Genomic DNA, 10,096 nt, shown 5'->3' with positions numbered 1-10,096 from the left:
AACACTAGCCATAAACAAGGTGGCACCAATTATCATAAAATACATAGAGCACTCAATGAACAAATGGCAGACAGTGCTACAGCTCCAAACAAAAGAGGGACTTGTGAAAACGAAAGCCATCCCCATTAGAAGAGGAATATTCCAGGGAGACACGCTCTCTCCACTCCTGTTCTGCCTGGCACTCACACCTTTAACAGAATTGCTAAATAGAACTGGATGCGGTTACAAATGCTATGGAAAAACAGTCAGCCACCTTCTATATATGGATGACCTAAAATTATATGCAAAAAACGACAAAGAGCTAGAAACACTACTACAGACAGTACACGGCTTTACCAAGGAAATAGAAATGAAATTCGGATTAGAAAAATGTGCCAAAGCAACCCTGAAAAGAGGAAAATTAGTTTAAAAGTAGCAATATAACACTAGATAAAGCCAATGAAATAAGAGAACTAGACGAAAGCCAACCATATAAGTATTTAGGAGTCAATGAACTAGATAGGATACAACATACACAAATGAAAGAAAAAATAAAGAAAGAGTACTATAGACGAGTTAGATCAATACTAAAAACAGAGCTCAATGCTAAAAACAAGATAATGGGTATCAACACTTTAGCTGTCCCAGTTATAAGCTACAGCTACAACATCCTTAACTGGACACTAAACGAACTATGTGAAATAGACAGGAAAACAAGAAAAATAATGACAGGATATAGGATGCACCACCCAAAATCTGACATAGAAAGGCTATATATACAACGCACAGAAGGTGGCAGGGGTCTTATACAGCTAGAAAACTATTATAAAATAACCACTATAGGACTGCAAAAATACCTACTCCAGAAGCAAGGGAAACTAATACAAATAGCCACAAAACACGAGCAAAACAAAAAACTGTTTTCAGTATTTAAGGAAGCTGACAAATACAAACAAGAAATCAATCTACCTAACAAATACGAAGAAGAAGAAGAAGAAGAAACAACAAAAGCTATAAAACAAATGAATTCCAAACTAAAACTAGAACAGCAACGGACCATGATAAAACGATGGCAAGAAAAGCCCCTACATGGTAAATACTGGGCTAAACTAAATGCGAAAGAAATAGACAGAGAAAATCCCAGCAATAGCTGAGAAGCTCAGGACTCAAAGCAGAGACTGAAGGATTTTTAATTGCTGCACAAGACCAAAGCCTCCCCACCAGAAATTACCAAAAACACATAATGAAAAGAAATATAACAAGTAACTGTAGAATATGTGGAGATCGACAAGAAACAATAAATCATATTATCTCTGGCTGCCCAGTCCTGGCTAAGAAGGAATATATCCACAGACACGACAGAGCTGGGACCTATATACACTGGAAGCTATGCCAACATTATGGAATAACAACAGAAAAAAGATGGTATAAACACACGCCAGAAAAGGTCACAGAAAACGAGAAAGCAACCATACTCTGGGATATGCCAATACACACAGATAGAGAAATTAAGGCAAATAGACCAGATATAGTTGTCAAAGATCATGAAGAAAAAAAATGCTTTCTAATTGATGTATCAATACCAGCAGATGACAACGTTTCTCTGAAAGAAATGGAAATACTTTCAAAATACAAAGACCTGGAAATAGAGATAACTCGAATGTGGAATCTAAAAACAGAAACAATTCCTATCATAGTAGGTGCCTTAGGTATAATAAAAAAAATATTCAGACAAATACATAACAAAAATAGCAGGACTTACAAATATATATAATATACAGAAAATTGCACTACTGGGTACTGCACACATCCTACGCAAAACACTTTCAATACAGTAAACATAAGAGCACCACAGCAAACCACAGCACATACCCAAGGCGCACAGAGCTGCGCTCGGTAGTGAAGTGAAAGCACGTTATAAAAATAAAACTACTGAATAATAATAATAATAATAATAATAATAATGTCTTGATGCAGTACCAGACAGTGGCTCTCATGGCTTCTCATCTTAACTGTTAAGTATTATCATGTACATTGTTTTGTTTTGGTAACAAATATTCTGCTCAATACCATAGATTTGCTTGTCAGTTGTTTGACCTTAGTCAGTTGAGCATGTCTCTTAGTGGCTGATGATATGTGCATCTTTGATCACGAGCAGATGTAGTGGGGTTGCATCATAGCCATGTGCTGAGAGGAAATTCTTTGGGGTTTGAATAATTCACCTCTGGAAACTTTTATGTTTTGTTCAACATTCTTAAACAAACCGTATTCAGGGATCTTTTGAGCAGAATGGGCTACTCAACCTGAAGAAAATTCTAACTGGGTCCCACCTGCAAGATCATGCGATGTTTACCTTGATATGATGTCACAATGTCCCGCATATATGGTTATGATGCATGTGTCTAGTGTACCCTTATCAGACGGCTAGTCATGGTGGGTATATTGGGATTCGTATATTTTACCCCAGTGTCACTTTGATGGCACGCACTGCTTTCTCAATAATAATGATAATAGTCCAGCGCAGGCTAGCTCATTTAAACTTCTAAGAGGAGAAGGGCCTCTTTGAGTCTTTTTAGACAAACCCCTCTAGAGAAAGTGTCTCGATAAAAATACTGGTGGTTGTGACACCGTATCAACACTTTCCTCTGCATGAAAGTTATGAATAATAAAATTAACACAAACAAACGCGTAAATGACGACGGATCTACAAGTGACGTACTTTCGCTCGGCATGTCCCTTGTGCGTGAGCCGCACAGGCCCAGTCGTCATTATACGGCTGCTAATTGACATGCTATATTAGTTTTTGAGCAGACCCACTGATAATGAACCGAGAACCATTAAGAGGATACAGAAAGTCGATGCATAACATATGGATGGAGAAGCAGGTCTGAGACATTACGGAACAGAGACTGTGACCAGGTAAGAGCAATAATGAAAAAAAGACGGCTAACAGTACTAGAACTCGATGGGACTAGGAAGAGGGTGATGATTGAAATCATGGGGAGCAACTCAGATTAGAAACAGAGAATGCTGACGAGGCTGCACTTAATAAGAGTAACTGGGAGAAGTATAATGTCTCAATCCCTTAGTGTAGAGAAGGAATCAATAATGAGGAGAAAGGAATGATTGAAGGCATTACCAATATCATTGAGGAAGACCTGGATATGGAAATAAATGGTTTCGGGAAAGAAGGTAGAAATTTGCTCAGTGAGTGGACCCTTAAGGTGTATAAAATATTAAAAGAAATCAAAACAAATAATATTACCGGAACAAATAGATTGATGAAAGCTTGCATCATCTATATAGGAAATAAAGTAAACCTCGAACCAAATCGTAAATGTGGGAATGACGAAAAACAGCTTTGGTGGAAAAGAACAAAACAATCAATGAACCAACTACGAAAACATGTGAGTGGACCCTTAAGGTGTATAAAATATTAAAAGAAATCAAAACAAATAATATTACCGGAACAAATAGATTGATGAAAGCCTGCATCATCTATATAGGAAATAAAGTAAACCTCGAACCAAATCGTAAATGTGGGAATGACGAAAAACAGCTTTGGTGGAAAAGAATAAAACAATCAATGAACCAACTACGAAAACATATCGACACCTTGGAAAGAAAGAAAATAAGTGAAATCAAGAGAGGGGAGAAATATCAGGAACTAGAACAGATAGATGATAAAGAAAAAGGGGCTAAATATAGTTTTTGAAGAGCTGAAACAAAGATTGTGGGCTAAAGCGACAAAGATCAAGAGGTGTGTCCAAAAGAATTGAACAATATAAAATCAACAGGTTGTTCCAACAAGACCTGAAAAGACTTTATCAACAGCTGGATGGAGAGGTTAATAGCAATGTGAGACCAGATACTGGAGAAAGTAGAAGGTTTTGGAGTGGAAGGAAGCATAACAAAGATGCTAAATGTTTGAGGGAATTAAGGTCGGAAAAATATGAAGTGAATCAGAGCAATATTAGAATGGTAACCGAACAGACAACATATATCCCAAACTAGAAATGCCAAGGACTGGACGCGGTACAAGGATATTGGATGGAAAGTTATCCAGCACTACACAGAAAAATAGACACTCAAATGCATAAAACGATCAACAACGGTGTACAAATGCCAAAGTAGCTGACCACAGGTAAAACAATTGTTTGCCGAAAGGATCCCATCAAAGGCAACGCAGTGGATAATTACCGGCCTATCACCTGTCTTCCCCTGACGTGGAAGCTGATGACTGGAATAATATCTAATTACTTGTATAACTTCCTGGAAATTAATGACAAACTGGCAGTGGAACAGAAGAGTGCAGAAGGGAAGTCGAGGGACAAAAGACGAACTTCTGATAGACAGAATGGTCTTGAGCGACTGCAAGGAAAGACTTACTTATCTGTGAACAATATAGTGAAACCGCGTGGCATATTACCAATCAGCGTACGGCTTAGATGTGGTTTGGTGAGCGCTCCAACACAGTGGATATTGGCAGTGCCTTATTCATACGAACTTTTTAACCAATTAGCGCGTACCTCAGCCGTCACGGCCTGGTTAGCGCAGCAGCACGGCGGGCATTGACAGCGCTTATTCACAGAGACGTTTAAGTCAGAATCATCGATATAGCATTAGGCTGTATTCAGACGTTAAAGAACACTGGATACTGTAAACAGTATTCCTGTCTTGAATTAATTTTATATTATTAAGAAACACAAGACGGTGAGCTGCTAGAATCGTTAGCACGCAGGACAAAATTCTTAGCAGCATTTCGTCCGTCTTTACGTTTCCTGCTAAAATTTCACCGAGGTCGACTTTTGTCTCATCCTTTAGGGTCGATAAAATAAGTACCAGTCAAGCACTTTGCTCGGTATAACAGACTTACCCGCTCCTCCGAACTTGCTGGTTTTGTACCGAAATTTGAAACCAATATTATTGTTAAAATTCTAGCATTTATTATTACTACTACTAACAACACAATCACCATCACTGTTATCTTTGTTATTAATATTTCCCATTAAGAACGAGTTTGAATTTCTTAATGAAATACTTTCTTCTTAAATGCAATGTTATTACCAGTTCGACCATGCTTGAGGCATGTCTGGACTTGGAAACATGCCATTCATTGTGTTTTGTCATGGAGAAAAGTTCTTGCTGTAGACAAATGTTGTGGATACACATAGATCAGTTCGCAGTGCCACCTACCGAGACTGTGTTATGTCAGCATTTCGGAGTAGTTGTCTCCTCTTCAGTCAGACACAAGACAGGTGACTCTGCGAACTGATCAAAGAGTTGCTATTTCAGTCACCGTACAATGACTAAAAGCATTATGGAGCGGTTCACCGTAGAGTAAAATTACGGAGGGGAGCGCTAAGCAGTAAAATTTATAAGTGCAATGTTATTACCAGTTCGGATATGCATGACACACGTTCGGACTCGGAAACAAGCCATTCGTTTTACTTTGTCATGGAGAGAATATTTTGCTGATGACAAATGGTGAGGAATCGCCTAGATCATCTGCCCGGTGCCTGTGACCGAAGAGAAGACAACTACTCCGAAATACTGACATGTTACAGTCTAGGTAGGTGGTGTTTCGAACTGATCTTTGTGTATCCACACCCTTTTTCAAGAGTGAGCAATTTTCTCCATGGCAAAACACAGAGAATGGCTTGTTTCTGAGTCCGAACGTGCCGGAAGCATATTCGAACTGGTAATTGTTGTGTATTGGACACCTCATGAATAGATAACAAATGCTATACATTTGTTTAAATAATTTGAAAATGCCAGTCATATGGCATGCATGAATTTAATGTGAACTTCTCCGTTTACATATATATATATATATATATATATATATATATATATATATATATATATATATTGCGATTAAATTAAACGGGGACACAATTGATTTCATCCTTTTGTTGGTAATTTATTGTACGTACTATTTGTTACGTTTAACTGGTGTTAAATAGTTGTTTTTGTGTTGTCTTGTCAAAACACCTCGTTTTGCTCCATTGCAGCAATATTGTTGACGTTTACCCCTTGCTTGAAGCGGCAAACGCCGTAAATTCTGTCATCGTGGAATATGAAAATTTAAACACTTCAGACTTGACGTCGTCTGAAGAGGAGTTACTAGCATCGTTAAATTATATTGACAAGAAAATAGAAGGAAAAAAGACTTTGCAGATGTGGCCAAAGGCCACAGTGAAGAGTTAAATATCTAGAGACGGGATCTAGAAAAATAAAAGGAAATGTTACGAGGGGGGACACGATGTTAAGGTGGCCCCTCCCAACGAGATTATAAAGTAAACCAAAGAAAGGACAACAGTATACAGAACTTATAGTCCTAAAATGAAGGAAAAAGAGACGGCATTAATACAAGATGAACCCATCTGGCAAGATATTATTTACCTTGCCAGAGGGAGGAAATTCATGTCAGTGGAGGTGCGGGTTCTTATCTAAGCAAAAGCCAGGCAGCATTCAGTAACCTCCCTGAGGACGGACGAGATGGTATTTCTACCCATTTAGCTTGGAAGATGTGCTTGCAGGGTAAGGGTAGAAGATAGCCCTCCGGAGGTGGGTGTGGCCTAGCTGGTGGCAGCAATGCTGCTAGGTCTCGAGGAAAAAATTGTTAGAATTGTATTGTTGAACTGTTGTTGTAGTGCTTTCCAAATACTCTGTTTTCTGCTTACGGCAGATTTTTTTAACGCTGCCCTCTTGTTTGAAGGGGGAAATTATTATTTTTATTATAATTTTTGTTGTGAAAACGGACAAGTCTCCTGTTAAAGACAAGTCCACCATGGAACCAAGTACGAGTCGAGGTACGAAGAAAGCTTTAACCAACTACGGGAAAAAAGGAAACTGTGAAAGCAGTATTGAATTATTTAATATGCCAACAGGCGACGAGTTATTCAAAGAGAAAAAAACAACTTTGCAGTTGCCGCTGCTTTTTCCACAACAGTTTAAATAGCGACCACGTTACCCCTCCCAGAGAGACAACACACTAATCACGTGGTCTACAGGGTTGTAACCTGCTCAATGCTGAAAGAATTACAGCGCTGAGTCATTTCTGCCGACGATGGAAGGAGTACAAATTTCTGTCAAATTAATACCTAATGCCTTTGATAAATTCTGTGCTGCCTGAAGCGTTCATATTACTCTCAAGTAAGATGTAGCAAAGGAAATAGATGCATTGGAAGCCAATGATGTAATTAAAAAATTGCAATCCGGGTGGCATAGTCAACACTTCTCCAGCCGTGTGGGTTAGAAAGTAAAATGGATGCCTGTGTGTTACATTTATATCAGTACTTAGCGCTACCATTCCTTCTTTTCACTAACTCTTCTCTCAATTTCGCTTGAGTTGTAAAATCATCAACCTTTTCTAACCATCTATTTCTAAATGATTACTTAATGATATATGTCCATATTTTGCTCTCGGTGTGCTTCTGAGCGTTCCGATAATAAGTTTCCTTTCTGGCTAATATGTATCTCTTTATAATTCGGATATTCCATGCAGTAGATTAGAATTCTGCATTTACATTTCATTTTTGTACTTGTAAATATTCTTCCGGGTTATGTATTCATATATTCACCGATATGCATGAATTAACATGTTCTGCGTTGATTGGATTGTCATAGCATTTAGGTACTATGAATGTTTTATCATTGTTACTTTATCGTCGTTGTATGTATGTGTGTGTGTGGACATATGTTTATGCATATATACATATATATATATATATATATATATATATATATATATATATATATATATATATATACTATATATAAAACAGAGATGTGTGTGTAATCGCTTATCACGTGAAAACGGCTTCAACATTTACTTCCATACTTGTGATGCATGAATAATTTGACCTCGGATAAATCTTAGGCTCTTCATTTGAATTGTTTTATTAAGATAAATAATATTGCTTTATATTTAAGCTTCACTTCTTTAAAAAGGTTCCTCAATGTCAACTTCCGGTAACCATAGTTTTCTCTTCACTTTAACTTCAATCGATACTGTTCGCACTAAAAGTTTAATCACATTTACTGATGTAAGTAATTTCATAATTTACTAACAGAAGTACGGTTTTCTGTTTCCCTGTTGCTGAGAGTTTTTTTTTTCTGGTACCTTCGATACTGGCTCTTTGGTTCACTGAGTGACAAATTTCGCTTCAACCTCACTTTCACTTCAATCGTTACTGTTCTCAATAAAAGTTTACGTTTTCAATCGCTAACAAGTTCACATTTACTGATGTAAGTAATTTCATCATTTACTAACAGAAGTACGGTTTTGTGTTTTCCTGTTGCTGAGGTTTTTTTTTTTCTGTTACCTTCGATACTGGCTCTTTGGTTCACTGAGTGACAAATTTCGCTTCAACCTCACTTTCACTTCAATCGTTACTGTTCTCAATAAAAGTTTACGTTTTCAATCGCTAACAAGTTCACATTTACTGATGTAAGTAATTTCATCATTTACTAACAGAAGTACGGTTTTGTGTTTTCCTGTTGCTGAGGTTTTTTTTCTGGTACCTTCGATACTGGCTCTTTGGTTCACTGAGTGACAAATTTCATCCAGGAATCAAGTAATCAGATACACTTGGCAGAGTCTATGTTGTCCATCCCAACTACTCAGAGTGCTACTATCTAAGGCTTCTATTACACCATGTCAAGGGACCCACATCATTTACGGCTTTACGAACGGTTGATAACACAGTATGTCAAACATATCGCCAGGCTTGCCATCTCAGAGGTCTTCTGGAAGATGATGCACACTGGGATGCCACTCTGACAGAGGCACAAATGCGCAAGTCTCCTATGCAGCTGAGAAACCTCTTCTCCATCATGCTGGTGAACTGTGGATTGTCAAATCCAAATCAACTTTGGGACAAATACAAGGAGGGGCTTTCTGAAGACATTCTTCAAAGAATTCAATATCAGTGTGACGGTGATGTCACATTCAATGATGACATCTTCAATGAGACATTAAGATTAATAGACGACAAGGTTCAATTAAGGGGTGGAAACAAACTTGAAATCTATGGTCTTCCAGCTCCTCCTGTCACAGATGTTCAACACAGATTAGCACAAGAGCTAATCAGGGAAACATCATACAACATGGAAAGTTTGCAAGCAGTTGTCAATGAAAAGGAACCAATTCTGGTACAGGATCAAAAGGAGGTATACTGGCAAGTTCTTATATCTCTGGACAATAACACTGGTGGGGTTTTCTTCTTAGATGCTCCTGGAAGCACAGGAAAGACATTATTGATCAACCTGCTCCTTGCCAAGGTGAGACAGAAGAAGAAGATTGCTCTGGCTGTTGCATCCTCTGGAATTGCAGCCACCCTCCTAACAGGTGGAAGAACAGCCCATTCAACATTCAAGCTGCCTCTGAACCTCATCCAAAATGAATCTCCTTTATGCAACATAACAAAGAATACAGTGTTAGCAAAACTCCTTACAAATGCCAAACTCATTGTCTGGGATGAGGCAACAATGTCCCATAAGGCAGCCTTTGAAGCGCTTGATAGAACACTACAAGACTTCAGAAACAATAAGAAGATCATGGGTGGTGTCACCCTCCTCATGGCTGGTGACTTCAGGCAAACGCTGCCTGTCGTTCCCAGAGGAACCAGGGCGGATGAGCTGAGAGCTTGCATCAAGTCCTCATATATCTGGCAACATGTCAAGCAGCTTACTCTGACAACCAACATGAGGGTTCACATTCATGGTGACCTGTTAGCCGCACAGTTCTCCAACAAGTTACTTGACATTGGAAATGGAAAACTTCCACAAGATCCAGAAGATAATCTGCATCATCTCCCATGTGGCAATATGACTGCCTCCCTTGACGAACTAAAGAGCAAGCTGTTTCCAAACATTGCCACAAACTACAAAAGTCACAAGTGGCTATGTGAAAGAACAATTCTGGCACCAAGGAATGATTCTGTAGACAAGCTGAATTTAAATTTGTTAACTCAGCTTCCAGGACCTGAATGTTCATACAGATCAATTAACTCTGTCCCTGATCAAGAACAGGCAACGCATTACCCAGTGGAGTTCCTCAATTCACTTCAGCCACCAGGATTTCGACCACACATTCTGATCGTGAAAATAG

This window comes from Octopus bimaculoides, chromosome 9, assembly GCF_046866305.1.
Source record: "Octopus bimaculoides isolate indiv1 chromosome 9, ASM4686630v1, whole genome shotgun sequence".
Classification (NCBI taxonomy): domain Eukaryota; kingdom Metazoa; phylum Mollusca; class Cephalopoda; order Octopoda; family Octopodidae; genus Octopus; species Octopus bimaculoides.
The sequence above is the reverse complement of the archived record's forward strand: the minus strand, read 5'-3'. Positions refer to the sequence as shown.